We start from the raw sequence: 6,297 nt of genomic DNA, 5'->3' as shown, positions 1-6,297 counted from the left end.
ATACTAATATATAATAACTAAATAAAATTTGTACTAGATGCACCACTATGACTTAAAATATTTATTTCAAAAATTTTAAAGTGTACTTGATTTCAAGATATAGAATAGCCAAGGTGATTATAGCTCCCAGGTAAGGAAGTTACCCACAGCGTCGGGGAGAGCCTTCCTAATCCTAGACAGAGCTTGTCACCCCAACATATCTACACCCTTCATCTTTCAAATAAAAATAATAATATAAATATATATATACCTTTTTGTGGTACTAGCAAGATGCATCTATACAAATCGTCAAAAAGAAAACAATTAAGCTTAACAAAAACAATTTAGAATGCAAATGCGAAACTCTTATCTACCAGTCCTATGTCTACCCATCAATTTTAATATTCAACTTTTATCTTTTCAAACCTGAAAAACTGATACCACTTTGTAACACCCCAAATTACTCACTTTTAAATAAATAATTTAATAAATAATATTTGAGTAATTTAGGAGTATTACCGCCACGTGACTAACACGCTTTCGGCAACCAACTACTAACTAACCAAAATAACTTGCAGCGGAAGACTTTAACCAAAAATAATAATACTTCTTTATTAATAAAAGTAAATATTGTCTCAATACTCAAAATAAATGAAACACTCTAATCTAGGTGAAGATCCCCTTCCTAGTATGCTCCCATGCACATCCAAAATTCACCTGCAAATCTGCTTACCAAAAAGGTAAACAGGGCAAAGCCAAATAGGAAAAAGGAAATACGCGTCAGTATAAAACTGAGTACGAAATGTACTAGATAAGTAACACATTTGTTAGTTCGTAAAATTTTTCATTTCGAAAACTCCATACCAATAATTCAAGAATAACTCTTTAAGAATAAACTATTTTCAAACACTTAATAATAATTCAAGAATAACATTTTAAGAACAAACTCTTCCAAACACTTGAATAATAATTCAAGAACAACCTTTTAAGAACAAACTCTTTCCAAACACTTGAATAGTAATTCAAGAATAACCTTTTAAGAATAAACTCTTTCCAAACAACTTGGATTAAAAATAATCCTGAAAACAATTCCTCTTCTTATCTCCCCTTCTATTTTGCTAAGTGTGCACACCCCCAAGCTAGTCATCCCATCACGGAGCTATATCAAGGGGTAACTATAATTGCCAACAAGTGGACTTTGAATCTCTTGATATTAATCAAGCGGAAATAATAATAATATGACTTGTAAGTCATGAATAAACCTCCTTTCCTCATAAACAACTTTTTGAACATTCAAAGTTCATAAAAACCAATCAACCTTTCCTTGTAAAAATAATTTAATTTTCCAAAAAGGATAACAAAACTTCTATATAAAATGATTGATAAAATCATTCCTTCTTTTCACTTTCAAGAGTGAATAATAAAACATTGTAACCATTTTAAACCAAATTTCTAAACCAATCCAACCAATAAAATCAATAAACAACTTTATCATATAAACCACATTTTAAAAGATCTAGCTACATAACGTACCTTGATCTTGCACAAACTAATACTAGTATCTTCACTTATTCTTATACTTGAGCTTTCTCATAGCCAACCAACAAGCAATCTACCACATGAACTTAATCATGAATTTAAACATGAATGATCTATCATGAGCATAATATTTTTGAGTAAGAAATATGAAAATATTTTTCTTAAACAAAGAAAATTGAAACTTGAATAAGAAATATAAAACTAGAATAATAGGAAGAGAAAGAAGAACTTTGAAGTAAGAAATATGATTCTTCAAAGTTTTTGTGTGGAAAAGATGGCTTAAGGTATGGGGTATTTATAGGAGTAGAATAGGTAGTACTTAATTTTCAAAATTAAATAGTTTGTAACCTTCACCATAAATTAGGAGATTAAACCAAGATTTGTAACTCCTTCTAAATTGAAGTTATAGGAAAACAAAACTCCCTCCAATCCCCATAAAATCCCGTAGGATGATATGGCCCTAAAAAAAAATTTTTTTTTTTTTTTTGGTTTTCTGAATTTTTTTGACTAGGATTTAATACCAAAAGCTTAACAAATCCAATTTTGGCGCCATACTCCCGCCAAAATAATTAAAAATCAGTGAAAATACTAAAATACCCTTTGCTTAAAATATTTATTTTAGAAAATGAATATAAAATAAATATTTAATTATTTAAATAAATTCTAAAAATATGGGGTATTACAATCAACTTATAGAAACTTCTTTACTTAGGCTTTGAAATCCTCTCTTGACTTCTTCCTTGACTTCGTATTCTCCCAGTTCCTTTCATTGATACCTTAAACACCATGCACTTAAATAACTCATTAGTTTACTACTTAGTTTGTATCTTTGTATCTTTGTCATCATCAAAACTAGTGTTCAACACATTTACATTGGCCTGTATCCAATAAACCATTTAAAGGTTGGATTTCAGGAATAGTTGCAAGAGCATGGTTTTTGTGCATGCAGCCTTTTCATGATAAATGGACCAAAAACAAGATACTATCTTTCTTGAGGCTAGCTTCTTATAAAACCAAAACTTTTGATGGAGCCATCTCCACTGCCTTATTGGCTTGTTGGGACCCTGCCATTAACAGCTTCTTATTCAAGTGGGGACCAATGACTGTAACATTGGCTAATATTTCCCTTATCAATAGGACTTCTCCAATGGGTAAATATGGGATTGACCTCCCTATCTTCCATCATGTGAAGGAGTATAATCAACTATACAGTCAGTGTCTATCAATCTTCTGCCAAATTGCTAGTCCTTCTGCTAGTGCTAGCAAATGTGGTTTTCAAAGATTTCTTGACTTCTTCGCCAGTAAGGATTCAAGTGAAGCAGTGACTCGCCAAGAATAAGTATTATTTCTCACTTTTGCGTTTTCCAAATTGATGATGTTTAGAGCTGGAGGAGTTGTAACATTATTGCTATCTATAGCTATTAACATCTCCAATACTACTGAAGAAGTTGCCTTAGCTCCTGTTTTATTAGGACAACATTATAGGTGCCTCTTTAGGAGTAGAGAATCTTTCGAAGGTTTTGGCATTCCTACCTCTGAATCCCCTATATTCTCTAGTACTAATAAGGGGTTTGGACCATTGTGGCTCTTCACTTGTTGGGGCCACTTATATTTTCCCAGTCTAATGGTGATCAATTCTCTCTTTGCTTTTGAAGCAGATGGGGGCTCAGATGAAAAAGATCTTTCATTTGATCCATTTTCATTCCTTTCCAAGCTTAAAGAATGTAGTTATTATGGTGAAGTCAGCTTCAATCTCATATCTTCAGATGAGGTCTGACATCCAAGCTTTCTTTTCTCATATTTCTTGGTTTTTCCTAGCAACCCTGTCACCTAGAATATCTTCCCAGGTAAGCAAGTTGCTTCTGTTGAACAAGCCCCTTGGTGCCTTTATGCAATGCCTACTTGGTTGCAATCCTTAGACATTCACTCTGGTTCTCTAGGGAGTGGGAACTTTTGGAGTAGTGTCCTTAGGTCCAGGGACTTAATAGCAGTTGAACCTGAGTACTTTGGTTTTGAAGTCTTAGGCAGAGGAGTTTGACTTAGGTCCTTTTCCATTTGAGAAAAAGTACGACCCATGGCCTTTGTTTTTCCTTGGTCTTTGACTTTTGGACCTTTTTTAGAACGGGCGTTGGTAAGTAGGTATGTATGTAGGATCATTTGGTATGACATGTGTTTAAATAATCATTTCAAAAGTTAATTTATCTGAACAAGATGAGCACATACCTCCTCTTAGAGCCTTTAATCCCTCCATTGCCCTGGTTTGCAACGGGAATTTCTGAGCGGCTTCTTTGTAAGTTTTAGCTTTCTCCTCAGGCATCGCCAGACTTGGAGTTGCTTTAGTATTGGCAGGAACCTTAGCTTTGGATCAGTTGATCTTGTATGCTTCTAGCTCCATGGCATGATGCTTTATTTATGAGACAACTATCCTTTTGAGACTCAATTGTCTAGTAAGGACCCCTCTGAAGACTTGGCATTGGTCTGCACATGTCTTCTAGCCCTTTTCATTAGCTATTGTTGGCATAATCAAAACTCCTTCATCAAGCAGTATGTTGAATAGCTGCTTACTAATTTCAGTGGCTTGAGATGCCTGTAAAGTAACAGTAAAATTATTGTTAATTTCCACCATATTACAAAATAATTCGAATGGTTCTCCCATTCGAATCATATTTACATCTTCTTCATCAGGGAATATGATATTTTTCTTATCAATTTCATCCTCAATTTCGTTTCTAAACACAATACATTCAGAAGTATCATGGGTTACTGCATCAGTATTTTTTACCCTTAACTTTGTTAGTGGTTTTTTAATTTATGCCTCCATACTAGTTTTATCTTTTTATTAGATAGTAACTAATCAAAGATGACATTAGATTTTTGAGCATCAAAAGTGTATGTTCTCTTTTTCCAGACTTCAAGTCTTTTGGCGCTGAGAACTCTTTCTTCTCAAGGGGAGAACACTTATAAGGTACTCCCTGAATGATTTCAGCCACGTCCACTTTTTGTGCAATTTCAAAGTGGAAGGGCTCTTCATGCTGAGTACAGTAGCTCTGGTGTCTTACTGCGCTCTCAGCTTGTAGGTTTCCTTCATACCTTATGTCTAATTCTACTAACTCAACAAAATTACCAAAGGCATGACCATCAAACCTTTCATGAAACTGAATCAGAATTCCCTCTTGAGCCATTTGTACAAATTCTCTTTCATGGATGCTAATATGACACATGATCTTTAGCTATTCTGAATCTAGCTAGGTATTCTTCTACATAATCTCCTAACTTCTTTTGGATTCTAGCCAAGTCACTTAAAGTCACTCCAGGTTCAGTGAGTGCAAAATAATTTGTAAATTGCACCTACATGTCTTGTCATGAGTGAATAGAATTGGGTGGTAGATTTGTGTACCACCAACAAGTTGTCTTGGTTAGAGACATGGAAAACATTCTTAATTTTAAAAACTCATTGTAAATAAGTTGTTTTCCTACACTGACAATTGAACCTAACTAGATGTTCCTCAGCTCATACTCTATCATTGCCTGAGAATAAAGTAAAGTCAGGTATTTTAAATGTCCTAGGAAATGGGTTGGTTCTGTCAATCCATTCAGGGTAAGGCTTTTGACCTATCTACTTATGACCTCTCCTAGAGTTATCTCCCACTAATCTTTGAATTAGTGCCTCAACTTGTGCTGCTAAGGGATCTTGATTTCTCCTTGAATATCCCATATTTCCATTCCCCATACTTTTTGATTGATCATACATAGGATTAGGATTAGGACTGAAAGATTGATTTTGATAACCTCCCATAGGAACATCCTAGCGATGCACATATTTAGGATTATTTGTTCCTATGCCATTTGTGGCTGAAACATGTGCCCATTGGTGGGTACTGCCTGCTGGTAAGCTCCAATAGCTTGAGCAAACGGAGCCTGATTATGATCATAACCTGGAGCATTGCCATAATGAGACTTCCCCATGACATGTGGTTGGTAAGGCATATAGGTAGAAGATGAAGGGTTCCCAACCATAGTTGGTTGATTAAGAGGCACATATGCATGAGGTGAACTGTTGTTGTTTGTAACAAAAGTATCTTGCCTGTGTCCTCCATGTGATGGTCCAAATTGGTGTGTGTTATCACCAATCTGTGAACCACCCATGGAAAAAGATCGGTGACGTCCTGACACCTGGTGCCAACCTGGCTCCACGCCTGCTATCATTTCATCACTTCTCCTAAAATTCCCATGACCATTCTCTCCAAGGCTCAAAGGACTTGCCCTTGTTTGGCGCTCATGGGAGGAATTTTGTGGATCATTTGATACCAGTGGATTTCTATTTTCAATATGGGAAAAATGTAACCTTGGTAGGTAAGCTACTGGAAGATCTCGAGTTATTCCATGATCTCCTTGTGTTCTATTCAGTGTGACCTCTTCTAAAGCCTTAAGCAGTTTCTCATTTAGTTGGTAGTCTTTTTCAACTAGCGGTTCTAAGCGAGTAACTACTTCAGTAGTAAGAGATGTTGACATTGTCGTAAAAGTTGCACTCATAGTATCGTTGATATATACAAGTATTCGGTCACTTTACCTAGAGTTAATATCTCTATTCTCCTCACTTATCCTTTAAATGATACCAGTGAAGACTCTGGCTGACTCATGGGCTAGAGTTCTGTAGATAGAATAAAACTGTTGTCTTTGACTCTCTTTTGCTTCCAATAATAATTGTTTTACTATTTCTGTGAATTTTCCATACAATTGATGTACAAATAAGCCAATGCTAATTGGAGATAAACCTGC

General features: G+C 35.1%; 1 long non-coding RNA gene across 1 annotated transcript; it reads right to left on the bottom strand.

Moving 5' to 3' along the window:
- Positions 1-565: 565 nt before the first annotated feature.
- Positions 566-1,682, bottom strand: LOC130590729 (uncharacterized). The gene is made up of 2 exons (XR_008968577.1): positions 1,513-1,682; positions 566-704 (listed from the first exon to the last, which is right to left on the bottom strand). It is a non-coding gene; the product is annotated as an uncharacterized LOC130590729 (long non-coding RNA).
- Positions 1,683-6,297: the final 4,615 nt, after the last annotated feature.

This window comes from Beta vulgaris, chromosome 3 (genome assembly GCF_026745355.1).
Source record: "Beta vulgaris subsp. vulgaris cultivar EL10 chromosome 3, EL10.2, whole genome shotgun sequence".
Classification (NCBI taxonomy): Eukaryota; Viridiplantae; Streptophyta; class Magnoliopsida; order Caryophyllales; family Amaranthaceae; genus Beta; species Beta vulgaris.
This window is presented reverse-complemented; position numbering and strand designations above follow the sequence as displayed.